At 36.5% G+C, this 22,731-nt stretch overlaps 1 protein-coding gene and 1 non-coding gene across 3 annotated transcripts in view; both read left to right on the top strand.

Annotated features, from left to right (window-relative positions):
• The window catches only part of GRID2 (glutamate ionotropic receptor delta type subunit 2), a 1,614,208-nt gene that overhangs the window by 5,532 nt on the left and 1,585,945 nt on the right, over positions 1-22,731 (top strand). The gene's annotated exons all lie outside the window — the stretch shown is intronic.
• TRNAS-AGA (transfer RNA serine (anticodon AGA)) lies at positions 948-1,019 on the top strand. Its single transcript has one exon. It is a non-coding gene; the product is annotated as a tRNA-Ser (tRNA).

The following is a 22,731-nucleotide window of genomic DNA, read 5'->3' as shown; positions in this document are numbered from 1 at the left end:
CCATTGAATTTTGTGAATGATCGTGTATATTTTCAGATAATTTTGCCATGGGAAATACTAAGTTTTATGTATTATATCAATTTCTTCCACACACATACCACCACCACCACAACTACCACTACCACAAGCACCATCAGGTTTGTGTGCTAATATAAAACCAGTGTCTATTATCAAGTAGAAATTTTCCTGTTTATTTGACTTGTTTGAGAGGCAAAATCTTTCTTCTGGCATATCCTATTATTAAGACTAACAGAGAATGAAACTAAGGTCAACTTTGACCTGATACATTAGTTTTAATGTTGGCAAATCACATAATTAGAGAATGGAATACTGGGTTAAATGAATGAACAGTTTATCATATTATGTTAGACCTTGCCCTGTGCCAATATTTAATAAACTAGTTGGAATAATATATTATTAAAATTCATAGGAAAAAGTGATCAGATGGATATCTGAAGGATAAGGGGGAGAAAAAGACTAGAGTAATCTGGGATTGGTTATTAAGAAGGCATCTGTGGAGTTAGGTCATTTCAATTGGTGAATTTTAGCATTTGGATGTGGACAGAAATTTTAGAAAATGTGAAAAACAGAAGGAGGATATAAGACAGTAAAAAATGTTCTGGATTAGAATTTTGAGGGTTTAGGGTTAAGTACCAGTTTTACCAATAACTTATTGAACTATATTGGGAAGCTATTTATTTTCTTTAGTCCTTGTTTTATTAACCCTAAAACAAGCTTTAGATTAATGTTCATTTAAGCTCTACAATTACATGACCTAAAATGAAGACAAATTGCTATATTTCAGAAGAGATACAGTCAAGTGTGGTTCAAACAGCCATTTTTAATAGTTAGGTTTAGAGTGAATTAAAAAAAAAATACAAGGGGAAATAGGTGGAGCACAGAACCTTAAACCTTCAAATTAAGGACCCCTTAATGTGAAGATGACTTCCTTGGTGGCTCAGATGGTAAAGCGTCTGCCTAGAATGCAGGAGACCCAGGTTCAATTCCTGGGTCAGAAAGGTCCCCTGGAGAAGGAAATGGCAATCCACTCCAGTATTCTTGCCTGGGAAATCCCATGGATGGAGGAGCCTGGTAGGCTACAGTCCATAGGGTTGCAAAGCGTCAGACACGGCTGAGCGACTTCACTTTCACTTTTAATATGAAGGTATTTTTGGTATGAACAAGAATTATTGTATATTTGTTAATCAGATATTCTAGATAACTTCAGTATCAGAAGAGAGAGCTGGGTTTGTTTTTTATTTTACATTTTGTGTTTGTTTTCTCTAGGGTTAGTATTAAGATGTTACATACAGTGCTAGTATATCCCACAATACTAGTGTACTTTCAGGATGACTGGAGGAGTGAGTAGTCATGTTCTAACCAGCGGGGACTACTGGAGCCCTTAGAATTTACTGAGTCGAAGTGCATCAGGAATATTAGAATGTATTTGGCGCCACTCAAAAATGTAGTGTATAAAAGAAATAGCCAGTGTTTCTTCAGTGTTCTTCATCGTTTTGGATTCCTGCCCCAGGTATTCCTGCTTTTACCCTACTGTTGTTCACGAAATGGTTGTCAGTGTGAAGCTGAGGCTGGGTTGACTCGTTGAAAGCCTTCCTGAGTGAATAGAAGGAAGACAGAGGCAAGCACAAGGAGCACACAAAAAGCCTCCCTGTGTGTTAAACATTTTACAATCACTCTGTAATCAAGATCCTTATTAACAGATATTTTTATTCATGAAAAAAGATTGTTATTAATTTTATTAAAGCAATTGTTAAATTTTTCTTCATCCCCAGATGTAATTTTTTTCTTCATCCCCAAAGTAATTTTTAAAATAATAATTTTATTGCTCTGAATTTTATTTTATTGCTCCGAATACTTGATTTTTCCCAAGTAATCTTGAAAAGGTGATTGCTTCATTATCAAAATCATTATAATTCTTTAAATTAGTTCCCTAAACCCACAGGGTAAGGTGTATATTATTATCAATATGCAGTATGTATGCTCTTTGGGAGAATAGTATATCATCCAACAGACATTTATTCTGGACCTGTTCTCTAAGAACGACTGTTTTTTAGGTCCTGGATTTAAAATGTGGAACAAGTAAACTAATATGCCCTTATATTTAAGTAATTGCATTCTCATGGGGGTAGCAATACATGTTATAATGTCAGGTAGTGATAAATGCTTTTAAGAAAAATGAAGGAATGGCACTGTATTTTGAGTAGGGTGGTCTGGTAAGACCTCCTGAAGAGATGATTATTGGAGCAGAGACTTGATTCCAAAAAAGGAAATTAGCCATGTGGGTATCTGATGAAATAGGATTTCAGCCAGAGGGCATAGCAAAGGCAACTGCCCTGAGATAAGACACTAAGGAATCTGCTTAATTCTTTTAAGGAACATCTTAAAAGTCAGTGTGAAACAAATGTGTAGAGAGCAAAGCAGAAAGTAGAAGGAAATAAGGTCTAAGCGGCAAATTGGGAAGATCCTATCATAGCTTATAAGTCATGGTATGGTATTTAGATCTGAGTATATAGGATGCCCTCTGGAGAGTTGAGATCAAACACATGATATGTAATACTTTGTGTTTTAGAAAGATAAGTATATCTGCTTGGTTGAACTGATTGAAGTAGTCATAGGAACATTATTATGTACTACCATTTGACAGTACTAAATTGGACTATTCTAATAGTTGGTTGCTGAATTATTTGAGCAGTGTAAGATTGTGGATATATTTTGAAGTTTATAAAAGAAATAGGATTTTCCAATGAAACTTCTGCTGGGAAAAATCCAAAGACAATAATGAGGTTTCTGAAGTATTTTACCTAAGCAAGCTGGTGACTAAAATTGCAAATATGGGGCAATGGGTAAGTTTTAGATAAAAGTCAAAATTTACATTTATTATATTTGATATTTCTATTAGACATCAAATTTGAGAATTTAAGTTGGTAATTGATTACATTAGTCTGGAATTTCGGGGGGAGTTAGGAATTCAAGCTGCACATTAAGAATTCATCATTACAGACATGATCTTTAAAGCAATGGGAGAGGATAGCACACTTAAGGAATAATTATGCAAAAAGAAGAGGTCCAAGACTATATACCAAAGGGTGTTCCAAAATGTAGAGGTCAGAGTGAGAATTTAGGAGGAGAGAAAGATGTATGATCTGTGAGTCAAGAAGAAAGCTAGGAGTGTGGTGTGTTCTGTAAGCCAAGTGAGGAAAGTATTTCAAGGAGAAAACCAGAAATTCTGTCAAATTTTATGGATGAAATCTGAGACTTGACTACTGGGTTTAGAAGTGTTGAGGACAAAAGTGACTTTGACAAAGTTGCTTTCAGTGCACTGAAGTGACAACATACAGATTGGCAAGGAATCAAAGACTTAATGGGACTTGAGGAATTCAGTGAGCTTTGCTTTAAGGAGAAAAGGGTATGGTGGTAGAGGGAATATGAGGTAAAGGGAGGATTTTATTTTTAATGATCAGAGTTTGGATAGTTAGTAATTTTTTTTAAGTTTAAATCATAAGAAAATTTTCAGTAAGAGGATTCAAAATAAAATATTCATTTTAATTCAGTCCTATTGGATTCTTGAATTTAGATAACACATATTCAAATAGCATTGTGTTTTTGATTGTTGTTTATGTTTTTTGTTTAGTTTTGTAATCTCTGGTCAAGTGATACTGGGCCAATGCCAGTGGAATTAGACAAAAAAACTTATATTAATATGTCCTCTCTGAAACAGAATCAGTTAGTTGTTCTGCAGTTTTGCTTCATGTAGTTTCCCATATTAGCACTCAAATTTAGACAAAAATTTTTTTTACCTGAAATTATGAATGTATTATATTTTATGGAGCATTGATATACCATTACAAGTAGAATCAACATTTTGTATTTTAGTATTTGCTAATTTTAGGGACACACCATTTTCCTATATAAATGGCATTAAAATAACATTAAGATAGCATAAAAGCCTCTCATTATAATAGACACATTTGAATTGAATAAAAGTTTCCCTAAGTAAATTTTATTATGCATTCAATTTACTTAAATCAGTTTGGAACCATTATTGAGTGTAGTTTTTTCATAAGGCAGTACATATTGCCACATAGAAGTTAAATAGATAAATCCATATGATATTAATTTTCAGTAACACATTTAAATATTTCCTTTTATGGAACTTTCACTTCTATTTGTGCTATACCATAGCTGACAGATCTTTAGTCATAGGTGAGAGGAAAGAAAATGTTCCACATTTTCTAACCTCAGAATTCAGCCTTCTGAAAATGAATCCCATTTCTTTTACTGGTCTCCTACTAATACACATAAGTTATGTATTGATTTTTTAAGTAAAATAAGAATATTTATATTAAAATAAGAATGCCAATAACAGATGCATTTTATTTTTCTGTGTTCTTTGTCATTTACAGTGGTATCTCCTCTATAGAAACATTTGTCTTATGGAAACAATGTAATGTGACTATCACATGTTTGTTTCTGCTTGGTTACATCTATTGATGTATAAGCATAGAATACATGAACAGTGAGGGGATAGGAGTCCTGTGGTTTGGGCACAGCAATGACTGATAAAGAGGGCAAGCTGGAGCTGAGGAATATGATTAATGAAGTATATAACATCAAAAGATATTTTAAAATTGCTAGTTCTTGCCTTCCTGGGTGGTGAAATATAATCATGTGAAAGAAATGCTTAACAGATTTAAATTCAAATTTAATTTGGAATGAGCCCCTAAAATGCTGACGTGCTTAGTATATTTAACCTTGACATCATTAAAATGACAGGCCCCACCAGGAGCACATTTTAGATGGGCTTATTATCCTAAAAATTGTAGGCTAGGTAATACCTTTGGAACTAAATTGGGACAAGAGAGTGCTATTGTTCTGTGGCATATAGTTCATGGTGAATTGAAATCTGAAAGACTGAATCTTCCTTCTATAATTTCTGCAATCTGACAATCAACACAATTATGTTAGTGGTGTAGTGGCAATTACTATCGTGCTCTTCAGCCCAGATTTCTTCTTTGCTATTTCTTTGAAGGTGGTAACAGAAAATAGTGAATTTTCTTCTTAGAAATACCAGCAACTCTCAGCATAGCCCAAGGGAGGCATGCCCTTTATAAAAACCATTACAAATTTGTACTTTAAAAAATTGTGAAAGAAAAAAAAATTAACAGGTGATTAGTGTGCAAGGTGATTCATGCCCAGACTTCAGAGGGATTACTCTTTGGTTTCCTGGTGGTGCAGTCGTGTTGGGTTTTGTACGTTTTTTTATAATTCATTATTTTCAAGCAGAAAAATCATGATCTACATCCTCATATTCTATTTGCAGAAAAACATTTTAAATGTTACATGAAAACTATGTGAATTTTTTGATTCAGTCTTACTGAACACCTATTGTGTACACAATTCAATATGTATTCATGTAAGACCTGGGCTTCCCTGGTGGCTCAGATGGTAAAAAATCTGCCTGCAATGCGGGAGACCCGGGTTTGATCCCTGGATTGGGAAGAATCCCTGGAGAGGGAAATGGCAACCCATTCCAGTATTCTTGTCTGGAGAATCCTATGGACAGAGGAACCTGGCAGGCTACAGACCGTAGGTTTGCAAAGAGTCGGACACGACTAAGCCAGTAATATACACACATAAGACATGCTTCCCATCCTTTAAGAATTTTGAAGTATATGTGCTTTCTGAGATAATACTTTGGAGACTGAATGTAGAGCAATTTAGGACTCATTGGATGACTGTGGTCTATTATGGCATTGGAATATGTGATAATTCACTAAATGCCACCATTATGTTGCCCTTAAGTTGCCATAAAGTAAACATATATTTCAGAAAAAATACATGGACGGGATAAGGAGATTGCCACCTGTATAAAGTCTTCATTTATAATAGAAATCTCTTTCCTCAGCTTCATGATGGCTAATTATTAACCTTGTTTTACCTCATAGGCTACACAGTCAAAACAGTCATGCCATAGTCAGAGCTAAGGGAAAGTCTCTGTTATTTTTACCTCTTTTCCTTTTTTTCCTTCTATGGATATCAGTAGTTATGCTTTTAGGTCAAGTAAAAGAGGAGATGGCTTTTAGATCTAGTTATCTTGTAATTGGCCTTCCCTTGTGGCTCAGCAGGTAAAGAATATGCCTGTAATGCAGACAACCTGGGTTTGATCCCTGGTTTGGGAAAATCCCCTGGAGAAGGGAAAGGCTCCCCACTCCAGTAGTCTGGCCTAAAAATTCCATGGGGTTGCAAAGAGTTGGACACAACTGAGCAACTTTCACTGTCTATATTGTAATTAACAAAATGAATGACATTTTTTCTAAATTTAATGCCACATATCATATTATTAAGCTTGGTTTCTTGGGTATGGAGAAATTAAATTACATTTATTGTTTTCTTTTAGAGTTATTAGTATGCTATTATCTTGTATTACTAATTGGTATTTTCTTCTAATGTATACTAACCTCCTCAGTGAAAATGACAATTTTATACTATAGCAAATAAAAGAAGAAAAATTTCCAAAAAAAAAAAAAAAAGAAGTAAAACTAGTTAACTTTACAAATCAGGTAAGGATTGTTGGGAAAACATATTTATGCCAGCTTTTAATGGTGGATATCATTGAGAATAGGACAAACATTGAAAATTGAAATAAACAGTTTGAATACTAACTCTCCAATATTTCTATTTTTCTCCACAAGAGTTCTTGTTCTGGTTGATAAGTGGTTAATAAATAGCAAAACTGGCTGCTCTGATTCTTACTTTTATTTTTCCTGTCCATCCTTCAGTAGCAATGCTAATGAGCAGTAAAATGGCCAAAAGCAAGGAAGGAGCAAAGGGTTTTAGATAATCCATAAACCGGAAAATCAGCCCCTGAATGCTCATATGCACAGGCTTGCTGAGAAGAAATCGTTTTATTTTCTCAAAATATTGCCCAGATTTTAAGGCTAGAACTTGCTCTTGGCTGCTGAGATTATAAGAGGAATGAAGCTTCCAGGCCACCAAGGAAGAATACTCTGAATGACAGTCTTGGAGCAGGATGAAAAATATTATTATTGGGAAAAGAATGTCCTTTAGGGGTAATGCTGCTGATAGCCAAGACCCCAGGGATTAGCTCAGTTCAAAGTGCCATGTCTACAATGACTTTTTTAAAGAGAAAATATGGATATTAGTATTTACTTCTTAAATACTTTAGATAATTTTGCAAAAACTGTGTTGGATTGACTGTGCATCAATATAAATTGAATACTGAATATCTGTATTGTATATTCCCGGTTGGTTTCTAGCTGATGCTACATTATCCACCTTTTAAGGAAACATTTGAATATATTGTACTTAAAAAAAAGTTATGAAGCACAGGGATATATAGTGTTCATTAATATATATAAAGGGACTCAACTATTTTCAGTTTGAATGGGGGAAGAAAGGTGGCCTTTGTAAGTTATTCTACCTTATACATTGACCCTCATGGAAAGGAAAATCTGTTTACCCTTGTCATGAGAAAGCAAACAGGAACATGTGGCCAAAGCTGTGGAGTTGTAGTCTGGCAAGAGAGGGAAATGGTAAGCAATTCTATTTGGAAGAAACCTTTGGAAGAAACCTTGTTACAGTGAAGGATAGGGCAAGAGAGGAGTCTGGAAGTTAGGAAGATCCCTATGAGGTCTACAGTAATTCTGTAAAAAAAAAAAAAAAAAAGCAAATGAAGCAACTGACAAACAACTAATCTCAAAAATAAACAAGCAACTCCTGCAGCTCAATTCCAGAAAAATAAATGACCCAGTCAAAAAATGGGCCAAAGAACTAAATAGACATTTCTCCAAAGAAGACGTATAGATGGCTAACAAACACATGAAAAGATGCTCAACATCACTCATTATCAGAGAAATGCAAATCAAAACCACAATGAGGTACCATTTCACGCCAGTCAGAATGGCTGCAATCCAAAAATCTACAAGCAATAAATGCTGGAGAGGGTGTGGAGAGAAAGGAACCCTCTTACAGTGTTGGTGGGAATGCAAACTAGTACAGCCACTATGGAGAACAGTGTGGAGATTCCTTAAAAACCTGGAAATAGAACTGCCTTATAACCCAGCAATCCCACTGCTGGGCATACACACTGAGGAAACCAGAATTGAAAGAGACACATGTACCCCAGTGTTCATTGCAGCACTGTCTATAATAGCCAGGACATGGAACCAACCTAGATGTCCATCAGCAGATGAATGGATAAGAAAGCTGTGGTACATATACACAATGGAATATTACTCAGCCATTAAAAAGAATACATTTGAAACAGTTCTAATGAGGTGGATGAAACTGGAGCCGATTATACAGAGAGAAGTGAGCCAGAAAGAAAAACACCAATACAGTATACTAACACATATATATAGAATTTAGAAAGATGGTAACGATAACTCTGTATGTGAGACAGCAAAAGAGACACAGATGTATAGAACAGTCTTTCGAACTCTGTGGGAGAGAGAGGGTGGGATGATTTGGGAGAATGGCATTGAAACATGTATAATATCATATATGAAACGAATTGCCAGTCCAGGTTTGATGCATGATAGTGGATGCTTGGGGCTGGTGCACTGGGATGACCCAGAGGTATGGTACGGGGAGGGAGGAGGGAGGGGGGTTCAGGATGGGGAACACGTGTAAACCTGTGGTGGCTTCATGTTGATGTATGGCAAAACCAATATAATACTGTAAAGTAATTAGCCTCCAATTAAAATAAAAACATTTATAATAAAAAACACACACAAAAAAACTTAGGCCAGGAGATGTCTAGCTTTGTGTTATAAGCTGTTTATAGTGGTAGTGTGGTAGATGGAGGCCAGAGAAGACTTTGGCAGTACTCTGGGTGATTCTTGGTGAAGGGTTGTGCCCAGCCTCTGCAAATGGGATTGGAGAGGAGAATTTGCTTAGAGGGGAGAATAATTTATCAACTCGTCATTTCTTTACTTGCTGCTGCTGCTTCGTCACTTCAGTCGTGTCCCACTCTTTGAGACCCCATAGACGGCAGCCCACCAGGCTCCCCTGTCCCTGGGGTTCTCCAGGCAAGCATACTGGAGTGGGTTGCCATTTCCTTCTCCAATGCATGCTAAGTCGCTTCAGTCATGTCTGGCTCTGTGCAACCCCATGAACAGCAGCCCACCAGGCTCCACTGTCCATGGAATTCTCTAGGCAAGAATACTGGAGTGGGTTGCCATTTCTTTCTCTGAATCTATGTACTGCTGCTGCTGCTAAGTCGCTTCAGTCGTGTCCACCTCTGTCTGATCCCATAGACGGCAGCCCACCAGGCTCCCCCGTCCCTGGGATTCTCCAGGCAAGAACACTGGAATGGGTTGCCATTTCCTTCTCCAGTCATTCTTTAGAAGTGGGTGTAAAAGAGGAAAGTCTAACATCATTCTCAAGTACTATCTTGAGTGACTTAGTGGATGCTCGTGCTGTTCGCCAACACAGGAGGTCGAGAAAGAGGAAAGAAGCTTGAGTTTGGACTGAATTCAAAATTATTTTGGCATGATTGTGAAGTGTTATATCCCAGACAGCAGCTTCCCAATACCCTCCCGCTTCCTGCCTCAAATGTAGGAAAAAAAAGCCATTCTCCATAGTGATCAATTCTGTTTTGATCTAAAAACGGTAACAGTGTTTTTCTGGTCATTCTTTTTTAACTTTTCCCTCAGATCCAATGCCCAAGTGTTATTTCCTATTTAATATGTGAATCATTTAAAATAATTTTCAACTATTTACATTCAGAAAATAATATTTCTGCATAAGGGCCTTGTGATTCTTAGTTTCTGTATATACTTATTTGACAGTTCAGAATTATTTCTTCTAAATGATATTACTGATTTAAAAAAATGTATATCTTAATATCTCATTTCATAATATGACTGTACATCTTTTTAATCAAGGTCTGGGACCAATATTAAGAGACTAGTGCTGTTAACTTATTTGATACCCATTTCCAATCAAAACAACTTTAAAATGCAGTGATCTTTGATGATATCTTAGATTATCAAAGTAAAATAAAAATATAATTTAAATTACTTGTGCATGATTGCTTTTTTAGTTTCATAATGCAAGTAGAATCTCGTTATATAAATTCACAGAATTACATGGAAGGGTTAAAGTATTTCCATAAAATTGTGTATCCTTTAATTACATGTTATCTACAAACAATTAGCTGAAGGGGGGAAAATTGTCCTTCTAGGATGGTGAAGAAAAGCCTGAAATGGGACTAGAGGGATCTTGTTGAGACTTCGGGCCTCATTTATAAGTGTCTCAGAAGTCTGTTTTATGGTTAAGGATCTGTGTTCTCAGATAAGAAATGTTTGAAAACATGGATCTGCAGTCAGGAAAATGTGAAAGCAGAAGCAGTGTGTCTGCATGTGTGTAAAAACACTGGTTGAACTGAAGAGTGGAATGGAGTAGATTCATATCAGCCAGTCTTCTTTCTGTCTCTCTGTCTGGAGTCCAGGTTTTCAGGCTGTTTATATAATATGTACTGCCAATGCTTAATCCAGTTTCTTAATCTGAAACTGGATTAAGCATTAGGTGTGATATTATTTGAACTTAATTTTGTCATCTTGCTCTTTTTTGTTTTTAGTAAGCTGATCAAGTGTGTGAGAACTAAGGATGGAAAATGGAGTACTCCAGTGGGGAGGAAGGCTGCTGGCATTTCTCAGTCTTGCTCTCAGGCTCTCTTATTAGTTTTAGAGTAGACCAAGGGATGAAAAATATAAAATCAATGAAGGATAACCTGAGTCAGTTCAGTTATTAAAAATTACGATGATTGGTAATTTTTCTTTCTTAAAGGGTCATTTTTGTATAGTACCAAAAATAAAAGCACTCAATTTGATGTCAGAGGTATAGATTCAAACCATGTTTTGTTCACTTTGCCACTTCACAGCTTGAAGTCTTTGGATAAGTAATGAGACTTCCACCATCATCTCAAATGTTCCTGCTTCTGCTTCCTCTCCACTTCATTGGTTATAAGGATAAGCTGTTGTAATGTTTAAAATATGAATTTATGGACTATGCAAATAGTATTCATACTTAAGGAGCTATAACTTGCAATTTAACTATACTGCTAGTCAGTGTCCTGGTTGTGCATTAGAAAATGGATCCCATGCCTGACATTAGACAGGGTTCCCTGTTTATGCTCTGTTCCTAAAATAGTAATTCAGGTTTACATCTATGCTTTTTTACAACATATTAATCAAAGTTGAAAGTTTTTATTAAAGTAACTGAATTTAAGCTTAAGTATTCCTTCAGAGGTGACATTTCCCTCTCAAATTACATGAAATAGTTTGCTAACATGTTGTTATCACTGATGCTGATGTTTAGTTATGTTTTGCCCAGCCACACCCTTTCATCTGGAATAGGGTCATCTTGTAACTTATTATCCAAACTGGGAGTCTTTTGAAAGTGAAAATGACAGTATTAAAATTTCCCCTGGGTTGAAAGGGACAGACTAGAGCTGACTGGAGGCAGACCAGGGACAAGGCTGCACTCATTTCAAAACCCTACCTGCAGGCATGTGATTGGTTTGTATTTGGTCCAGCCACCATAGGCAGTGGTTCTGTCTTAGCAACAGATTATTCCTTATCTAAAGGAGGTTTTGGTTTTGTTTTATTTTTAATTACTTAGACCACTTTTCTCCACGGGCAGCAGAAAAGAGGAAAAATAGCTAAGTATAGGTTCTCTTTGTTCAGACAAACATATTTAACTGAATTTTAAAATATCAGACATTAGTATCTGTCATCACTCCCTTTATTCTTCTGCATCTATTCTCCCTACCTACTGTTTGACTGATGCTGTTAACAGAATTCCCTGGATATTGGCAATTGTATCAGTTCACACCTAACCTCAGATGTTTTGTCTCTGAAACTACATAAAGGACACATTCTTACATGGAGTGAATTGTTCTCAGAAACATAAAGTTTACAACAAAGATTTAGATTTGCTTCATTTTTGCATCCTAAAAGAAAAAAGCATCACCTAAACAAGTTTTTGACAAGTTTTATTTTTATGGAAATATACCAAATAAGAGGTATTCTTATTATTAATACCAAATAAGAGGTATTCTCTCCAAATAAGAGGAGAATCGCCTTAAGAATTAAAGTTTCAAAGGTGTATATTTAATGTTTTCTTGTTAGAGGGGATAAGCATAAAATATTGGCTTGTGATTTTAAATTAATTACACTGTAACTAGTGTTTAATAGATTCAACCAGTACAGACGTCACTGTCAGAAGTATACCCATTAGTTTGGTGTAAAATTCATTAGATTCTCTTAAACTTCCTTTCCTTTTTCTCTGTTCTGAAGTCTAGTTTTACCTCAAGAAATGATCATGTGATACTCTGCATTGGCCTCTTACCTTCACACTCTCGCTCTTCCCTTGAGGGCCTAGTTCATATAAACCTTATCTTCTTTTCTTCACTTTTGGCACCCTGGTTATTACTTTCTGTGATTTTCACATGTGGAACTGGCTTTGAGAGCATTTCCCCCACTCTGTGTCCAAAGAAGACTGCAGCCTTCCTCCTTTCTTTCTCAGTGCCAGTTTTTAGGCTTGGGCTGACCCTGTTCTTTAGGTTATCTTCAATGTAGAAATTGCATAATCATAGATTCTATAGTTGGGAGGAAGGTTAGAAATTGTATATAGTCCAGAGTCCTTTTGCTGATGAGAAAATTGAAAGGTTAAGTGAGTTGAATGCTGCATAGATAGGCATTTTTAAATAGTCTATTAAGCATAATTTTTACTAAAAATATAATTGTAGTCACATCATCAAAGAAGTATTAATGTAGGCTATTGGCCAGGAGATAGAAATAGCCCGATTATGTAGAACTGGATAATTGTTTTCATCAGCATAAGGTCCATTTTACCTGTGCTCTACTGTACTGCTTCAGAGTGCTGTAATTAATTCCTCTGAAGCTTGCTAATACAGTGTGAGAGTTAACTAACCCAGTTGTTGGGAAACTATTCCCACAGCTACTAGGGGCAGGAAGTATATGTACCATCTTCTGGGAATTCTCCCAGATTTTAGAGCCCAGCAGTCTAGCCCAGATCCAAACCCTATTCCTCAGCCTACGCACTCCACTCTTGCTTCCTCACAGCATCATTCCTCTGTTCTCCTCTACGAGACTCAAGTTGGAACTTGTTTCCTTCAAAATTTACAAAAGTTAATTCTGTCTCTAATAAACTGTATCACTGTACATGTATTTATTCTTGGTTTTTAATCACTCTTGGACAGTTTATTTCAATGTTTTCAACCTTACTGTTTTCATATGAAAAATGTAAATGTAGCCACCTATAATGAAGAGACAAATGAAAAGTAAATTATATAAGATAAATTGGAAAAAATAAAATAAGACTGGCACAGAATGAATTTTCAATAAAACTTTGTTTTCCTTTTCCTTCTCTGCTTTCCTTCAAAATTTCATAAATAGTTGTGATTAATTGTACATTTTATTTCTGTTTTGTGCACATTTGCCAAATATCTCGAGGCTAGAGTTAATTGATTTTCTCAATTATGTCAAGGAGAGAGGAAAACTATCTGTGAAAATATGGGTTATTTATATTCTCATTTACAAACTCAAAGAGACTTGCTGTTTGCTTAATATGAAAAAAAAAACACCTTAAACAAACATGATTTTTAAATCCTTTTTCTTTTTTTGCTTCAGAACTTTCATAAAATAAAGATTTTTTTTTTCAAGTTGTTTATAAATTTATAATCATTTTGGTGCTTGGATCCATTTTGAAAAACAACCCTTCTTTAAGTCTTCTTTCAAATCCAAAAAACTTTATACTTTTTATATCATTAAAGTCATAATATCGTCACCTCATATTACTTTCTGATTCTCAGTTCTAGACAATAATAATCAGTTACTTCAGTTCAGTCACTCACTTGTGTCCGAATCTTTGTAACCCCATGAATTGCAGCACACCAGGCCTCCCTGTCTATCACCAACTCCCAGAGTTCACTCAGACTCATGTCCATCAAGTCGGTGATGCCATCCAGCCATCTCATCCTCTGTCATCCCCTTCTCCTCCTGCCCGCAATCTCCCCCCACCCCACCCCCACCCCCCCCGCCCCCAGCATCAGGGTCTTTTCCAATGAGTCAACTCTTTGCATGAGGTAGCCAAAGTATTGGAGTTTCAGCTTCAGCATCAGTCCTTCCAAAGAACACCCAGGGCCGATCTCCTTCAGAATGGACTGGTTGGATCTCCTTGCTGTCCAAGGAACTCTCATGAGTCTTCTCCAACACCACAGTTCAAAAGCATCAATTCTTCGGCACTCAGCTTTCTTCACAGTCCAACTTTCACATCCATACATGACCACAGGAAAAACCATAGCCTTGACTAGATGGACCTTTGTTGGCAAAGTAATGTCTCTGCTTTTGAAAATGCTATCTAGGTTGGTCATAACTTTTCTTCCAAGGAGTAAGTGTCTTTTAATTTCATGGCTGCAGTCACCATCTGCAGTGATTTGGGAGCCCCCCAAAATAAAGTCTGACACTGTTTTCACTGTTTCCACATCTATTTCCCATGAAGTGATGGGACCAGATGCCATGATCTTTGTTTTCTGAATGTTGAGCTTTAAGCCAACTTTTTCACTCTCCTCTTTCACTTTCATCAAGAGGCTTTTTAGTTCCTCTTCACTTTCTACCATAAGGGTGGTGTCATCTGCATATCTGAGGTTATTGATATTTCTCCCAGAACTCTTGATTCCAGCTTGTGCTTCTTCCAGCCCAGCGTTTCTCATGATGTACTCTGCATATAAGGTAAATAAGCAGAGTGACAAATTACAACCTTGACATACTTCTTTTCCTATTTGGAACCAGTCTGTTATTCCATGTCCAGTTCTAACTGTTGCTTCCTGACCTGCTTACGGGTTTCTCAAGAGGCATGTGAGGTGGTCTGGTATTCCCATCTCTTTCAAAATTTTCCACAGTTGATTGTGATCCACACAGTCAAAGGCTTTGGCATAGTCAGTAAAGCAGAAAAAGATGTTTTGCTGGAACTCTCCTGCTTTTTCCATGATCCAGAGGATGTTGGCAATTTGATCACTGGTTCCTCTGCCTTTTGTAAAACCAGCTTGAACATCTGGAAGTTCACAGTTCACGTATTGCTGAAGCCTGGCATGGAGAATTTATGCATTCCTTTGCTAGGATGTGAGATAAGTGTAATTGTGCAGTAGTTTGAGCATTCTTTGGCATTTCCTTTCTTAGGGATTGGAATGAAAAACTGACCTTTTCCAGTCCTGTGACCACTGCTGAGTTTTCGAAATTTGCTGGCATATTGAGTGCAGCACTTTCACAGCACCATCTTTCAGGATTTGAAATAGCTCTACTGGAATTCCATCACTTCCATGAGCTGTGTTTGTAGTGATGCTTTCTAAGGCCCACTTGACTTCACATTCCAGGATGTCTGGCTCTAAGTGAGTGATCACACCATCGTGATTATCTTGGTCGTGAAGATCTTTTTTGTACAGTTCTTCTGTGTATTCTTGCCACCTCTTCTTAATATCTTCTGCTTCTGTTAGGTCCAGACTATTTCTGTCCTTTATCAAGCCCATCTTTGGATGAAATGTTCCCTTGTTATCTCTAATTTTCTTGACAAGATCTCTAGTCTTTCCCATTCTGTTGTTTTCCTCTGTTTCGTTGCATCAGTTACTTAATTACTTTCTAATTTTTTAATATCATCATCCACTCCTTTACTACCTTCCTAATATTTACCATGCTGAAATGTTTATTTTGCATGTCCTGTGCTTATGGAAAATAATTCTGTGAGAAAAATTGTGCGCTGATGAGAAAATAAAGGAAAAGAGAAGTCATGGTGATTTAGTTAGCATTTAATTATCCTGGCCATTTTACATATCGGTACTGATTTACTAATTGTTGATTTTTCAGTTAAAGTAGACTTGTCTTCTAAAATTGACCTGTTAATGTGGGTTTAATCAATAGAGCCAGCTCCGCAGGTTTATAACTGATTAAAGGTCAGTAAATTATTTGGGCATTTGAGACCAAATCAGCACAATTAGTATAGAACCCTGAATGTAAAATCCACAAATTAATTTTAATTTAAAAGTTCTTTAGTGAAAAAAGACTTTATTGTATTATATATTTAGAATTATGATTATTCAAAATAAATGGATACATATGCATGTATAGCTGATTCACTTTGCTGTACAGCAGGTACTAACACATTGTAAGGTACTGGAGTGGGCAGCCATTTCCCTTCTCTAGGGTATCTTCCTGACCCAGAATCGAACCTAGATCTCCTACATTTCTGGCAGATTCTTTACCATTTGAGTTACCAGAGAGGCCCTAAAACAACTGTACTCCAATAATATCTTAAAAGAGTACAGCTGGTGTGTTTCTATAGTATTTGGAGGGATCATTGAACTGGGTTGCCTACCTTTGGCGCCACTTTCATAAATTTAAGATTTTAATAATTTATTTTCGCCCTGGTCCTGCCTCATCTAGAGGATACTTGTTGCTTCTCAAACATTTTTGAAGCCTCTGGTTTAACATGAAACTAGCCACTCTATTCGGAGAAGGCAATGGCACCCCACTCCAGTACTCTTGCCTGGAAAATCCTATGAATCAAGGAGCCTGGTAAGCTGCAGTCCATGGGGTCACTATGAGTCGGATACGACTGAGCGACTTCCCTTTCACTTTTCACTTTCATGCATTGGAGAAGGAAATGGCAACCCACTCCAGTGTTCTTGCCTGGAGAATCCCAGAGACGGGGGAGCCTGGTGGGCTGCTGTCTGTGGGGTCGCACAGAGTCGGACATGACTGAAGTGACTTAGCAGTAGCAGCCACTCTATTAAGGGCAGGGAGAGACTGAAAAAAAAAAGTGGTCCACTGCAGATTGCTAGATGGTAGGTTGATAAGCAAGGGAGATTAGTTACAGGTTTGTCTTGGGTGGCTGCATCCACTCCCTAGAATCTTAAAAGTTTGCAAGTATACCTAGGAGATACTGTGGCTTTGATTTCAGAACCACTGTAACAAATCAAGTGTCACTATAAAGGAAGTCCATGAATGTGGATTCTGGTTCATATAAAAGCTATCTTTACATGACACTGTACTAGTCTATTAAGTGTTTAGTAATATTTTGTCTTAAAAATGGAACAGTGTATGTACCTTAATCTAAAAGCATTTTCTTGCTAAAAAATGCTGACCATCATGTTAGCCTTCAGTGAGTCATAGTCTTTTTGCAATAGTAACATCAAACATTACAGATCACAGATCAAATATCATTTTTGTCAAAATTGCCAAATTGTGACACAGAGACAATGACGTGAGCAAATTAAAAACAGAAACAAAGCCCTATAATGCGTTCAAAGTTTACTAAAATGAAGTCCAATAAAATGAGATATGCTTGTATGCCTTTGCCGGGCTCAGTTCCTCATAGCAGAGGCCTTAACTGAGTTCAGTTACATACCTAGTACACATAACCTCAACACCACATGTCTATTTCAAGGCAGCCTCTGGGAGGCGGAAGGCAAGTGGAACATACATTCCAAGGACAGGAGAAGTGGGTAGGGAACTTCCCATTGTCCTGCTTGGGGGTCACCTGGCAGTCACGTCATTTTGACTTTCTGCCCCAACAATACTATAAAGTATAACAACAGGGCATAGTGAAAGTGACTAAATCCATTCCCTATAATGAGAATAATATATAACTTGCTATTCATAATTATTTATAAGAACCAGTAGTGAGTGACATTTATTAAGCACTCACAATATGCCAATCATTGTTGTGAACTTTGTAGATAGTATCTCATTAAATTGTTACAGTGACCCTAATAATGCTGGTACTATCATTATTTCCATTTTGCAGATGAGATTAAGAGAAGTTTAGCATTACATTTTAATTCTTCCAGTTGCACTCAGTCACAGAATATAAATACGAATTGGGTCTGACACCTGTCCTCATTTCTTCCCTTATTGTGTCTAGAGAATAGTTTCCACTGGATTTCTATCTATTCCATGCCATCCTGTGCTCTTTCCTCTGCTGATAGTCACTTTGCCAACAACAAGCCAGTTACTTTCTTAAGAGCCCTCTCGAATTTTCTTATCAGTGTGGATCAGGGAACCCCATACATTTCTTACCATGCTAAGTTGCCTCAGTCATGTCCGACTCTTTGCAACTCCATGGACTGTAGCCTGCCAGGCTCCTCTGGTCCATGGTATTCTCCAGGCAAGAATACTGGAGCAGCTTGTCATTTCCTTCTTCAGGGCATCTTTCTAACCCTGGGATCGAACCTGTGTCTCATACATGTCCTGGCTGGTGGGTTCTTTATCATTAGTGTTACCTGGGAAGCCATTTCTCACTACATTCTATAAAACTATTGTAGCCTTGAATTTGATTTTTCATCAATTTGAAAAAAAAACAAATCTCTTCTAGTGAGTTGTTATTTTAAAAATTAACATAGTTTTGTTGGTGTTTTACAAATGGCTATTATTTTATTGTGTTTTTTTTTTCCTGAGTCACACATCATCATTGATTAATTAAAAAAGGCACTATTAGGCTTAATATGTACATCTTTTAAAGTGTCTGTTCACTTGTCTTTAGTTGGTTTTTAGTGTATTACACAATTACTTGAAGTTGGCATAAGTCTTCATTTCACATTATTTCTAGCGTATTAAGCATCTGTGCTTAGCAACATTCTTGTCCATAATTCTAAATGGAGTTTTTGTGCCCTCTTAATCTCTGGTCCCTATTGGGGAAAACTCACTCAGAGACTCATTTTAGAGTACGTCATATACCATGGAGTAACAAGGCATGTGTCTCATGTATTTCTGTTTTACCTGATTTTCCACTGAGAAAGTGGAGTAATTCGTCAGTCATGATTCCTTGGCTAGGTCTTTAAGTTAAGCTATCCAGGTCTTACATAGAGCATTTGGCCAATATTTCTCTCTTATGAAAAATAATTTAATTATTCCACAAAATCATCCTGTTTTGGTTTCACCTTTTATAAATGAAAGTTTTAGATATGTTTAGATATGTTTCCTGAAATTTTATTTTCTTTGAATCCAGAAGACATTTTGGGCATTCTTTCCGAATGTTTATCCTTTTTCTTCCCCTCTCATGTGTGGAATAGAAAGGAATTCAAAGAAAATTATAATGATTAAAGTAGTATGCAGAGTGGGAAAGGAAGACATGGTGCATTATTTGCAATGTCATTTTTATCTTTGGTAGGATGATGTACTGTGTTAAGGTAAGGGCCACCAGGAAAGAAAACAAGGAAAAATAGAAGTTGACTTTTACCAACATACTTTAAAAGTACTTCTTGTGTATGTTAATATATGAAGTGATAAATGTTCATCTGCTTGAAAAGGAGCTGAACAGAGGTAGAGACAGAGAGAAATGTCAAGTGTTGAATAAGGACAAAAACAAATAATACCCAGACTCAAGAGGGAGAATGACCTTTATAGAATGCCTAACAGCTGCATGCAGTCCAGGTCTCTGCTGGAACAGGACGAGGACTGCCTCCTGTGCCATGTTCAATGTTCTTCTCTGCAGGAACACTGATGCAGGGAAAGGGTGCATGAAAGTGACTAATAGGTCACTTCAGCTAATGTCAGCCAGATATGTGACTCAGTAGGCCAGAGGTTTGCTGAATGAACTTCAACCAGGATGATCTAAAGTAAACATTTAGAAGAAATAACAGCCTAATCCACTTGTGTTCATTAGGAAAATGATGGCAATTTTTTTGGTTACGTGTGATTATATTACTACAGTTATAGTAACCTCTGTTAGCTTCTCGATTAAGCATACCAAAGACACTAGTTTCTCTTACACTAGAAAGGAAACATTGAATACTAACTTTTCTTATAGTATTGAACTTGCACTTTTCCTTTGTGTGATCTTGAATTTTCTTGTTTTGAAAAGTAGTTTTATGATAATGGTTCAGTTCAGTTCAGTTGCTCAGTTGTGTCTGACTCTTTGCGACCCCATGAATTGCAGTGCGCCAGGCCTCCCTGTCCATCACCAACTCCCGGAGTTCACCCAAACTCATGTCCATCGAGTCGGTGATGCCATCCAGCCACCTCATCCTCTGTTATCCCCTTCTCCTCCTGCCCCCAATCCCTCCCAGCATTAGAGTCTTTTCCAATGAGTCAACTCTTTGCATGAAGTGGCCAAAGTATTGGAGTTTCAGCGTTAGCATCAGTCCTTCCAAAGAACACCCAGGATTATGAACATAATAAAGAACATAATAATATGTACATAATAAAATGTAACCTGAGAAAAGTCTTTGCTATCATAGGATATTGAAACTAATATTTTTTCTGGATGTTCAGAATAAAATGTATGAAGCAGAAGTACATATAAAAAAAAATATTTTAGAAATGTCGTTTTCTAACTTCTGTAGCCAGAATTAGTTTATGTACTAACACTTAGCTATTGGAAAGTGTTCTGTCAGTATTAATTTGTGGTTTTCAGGTTTCATCTTTATGTTCTCGCTAACCTTTCTGTAATACTTTCTATCTGAACCTGAAAAAGGAAATTGGACTTGAAGCTGGAATAAGTAAATATATCACATCACAAAATTCTTACTCTCTAGAAGATTCTAATCTTGGGTAGAGGTTTGCTTTGTGTATCTGTGTATGTACTAGATAATAGTCATCGTTCTTATGTTTGTATTTTATGGTCCATGATGTTACCTCTACATAATCAATATTCTAGGATAACATCCTAAGTGGTTAGGTATCACAAGTGGATCAAAACCTGAAGTTTCAAATGCTTTGTTCTATGAGCTCTGATTATCCAGGAAGCTGTTAGTAGCGTTGTGCCATCTGGCTTCTTTTTAACCCTCTACATAAAAACTTTGGCATTTATTAGAAAGAGGAAGAAGAAAAAGATGATGTTTTTCACTTATTTCACCTTTTATGGGGTTTCTCACAATCATGTATCAACCAAATTCAGTCATATTTGTATTTCTTCCAGCTTGCTTACTCTATAAGCTGGAATAAGTAACTGTATCACATCACAAAATTCTTGCTGTCTAGAAACTTCATTATTGGAATGAAGTTATCATTGGCTTAGTTATCTGAAGCTATTTGTTATCTGAAAGGTGAAATTGGTGAATAAATATATGTATGCTTTTTCTCATTAAAGTAAAATTCCATGCTATCTATTTAGATAGGTTTGTTTGGAAGCTTAAATGAAAAATTGCGAAGCATAATAATATATGTTAATTCTTACAATATTCATTACATTTTTGTGGAATATCTAAATGTATCAGGTGTTCCTTTATCCTTGAGTGATAAATAAAACAGGGGAAACAATAAAAAGTCTCATTTTCCTGAAACTTCTAAAGTGGAAGACAAACAGTAGAGAAAGAATTGAAAGTATAGAGACATATGAAGAAAAAAGACAGCAAAGTAAGGGACATAGAATGATGGAGAGTATGCATTGACTGAAGAATGACAGGCCAGTGACATTATCTCTGAGGAGGTAACAAAGCAGAAACTAAAATGAAGTGACAGGGTTAGAGCATTCTGGAAAAGGAGAGAGAAAGGAAGAGGAGAGAAGAGAAGAAAAGAGGAGAATAGGAGAGGAGAGAGAAACATGCTTGGCATGTTCAGAGACTGGCAAGGATAGTACTGTAGCTGTAGTGCAGAAAGCAAGGGGATGGTAGAAGAATAATTCAAGGAGGAAGATAAAAGATTACTTTTAACCCTTTAAGAATTACATATTGTAGTATGATAATGGTATCGTAGACTTTCACGATTATTTTAAATGTTTAATTTTTTAAATGAGAAGATACTGCTCTAACCTTCATTTTACTGTTGGAGGTTACAGAACTCTCTGTGCCCATCCTGACAACAAGAATAAGGATCTTCTTGTCTAAGGGTGATTCTTGCTGCTGCCAGATCTTCCCATTGTCCAGCTCACACTAGTTGGTCCCAGCTTCTTGTAATTGTAGGATTCTTTGGGTCAAGAAGGGCCTTATTTTACAGGGAAGAATTTTCCTACGTGATCCAGAACAAAGACTGGAGTGTGTGGGGATTGATTAGAGACCCTGGAGCCAGGGATTGAGGGCTAAAGTACCCTCTTGAGAGGTGGTTTTCCCATCCGGAGAGATTTCTTGGCAGCAGTAACCAGAGAACGTGCTGTGGTTTGCATGACTGGTTTTAGTAGTTGTAACCTCTGTATAAATGTATGTCACCTTACATTGAGCATTCAAAAGGTACTGATTATAAATACCTTTATTTGTAAATTCAATATATTATAACAAATTGTGGCAATATTAAGAGACAATATTGTAGTATTAATAAGATTTCAAGAATTCTTCCTATTGATGAATTCTCCTCTCTCTTGTGAAGAATTCTTAGGCACATTTTAATTTGTGAATACAGTATTTTAAAATGTCTTATTAGTTTTTCTAACTAAATCCATGAAGATTCTCATAGTGTCTATAAAGTAACCCTCCACATACCATACATTGAATGATTTTTCATAAAAGAATATTTAAACTGAAATCTAGGCATTTGAAAGGGAGACTTGCTAATACTAGTCTGCAGATTGGAAAGTAACAATAGAATATCTAAAGTTTTGTTGAGTACTGAATTGAAATGACTGTGAGTATAGTGGAGCAGGAATGCTACAGAGATGCACACATTTCAATGGGGACTGATTGTTGTTAGAACTTAGAAATGTAGACTGCTGACAAACTGTTTTGAAATGATCAGAAAT

The sequence above is a fragment of the Capricornis sumatraensis genome, chromosome 7 (assembly GCF_032405125.1).
Source record: "Capricornis sumatraensis isolate serow.1 chromosome 7, serow.2, whole genome shotgun sequence".
NCBI lineage: Eukaryota > Metazoa > Chordata > Mammalia > Artiodactyla > Bovidae > Capricornis > Capricornis sumatraensis.
This window is presented reverse-complemented; position numbering and strand designations above follow the sequence as displayed.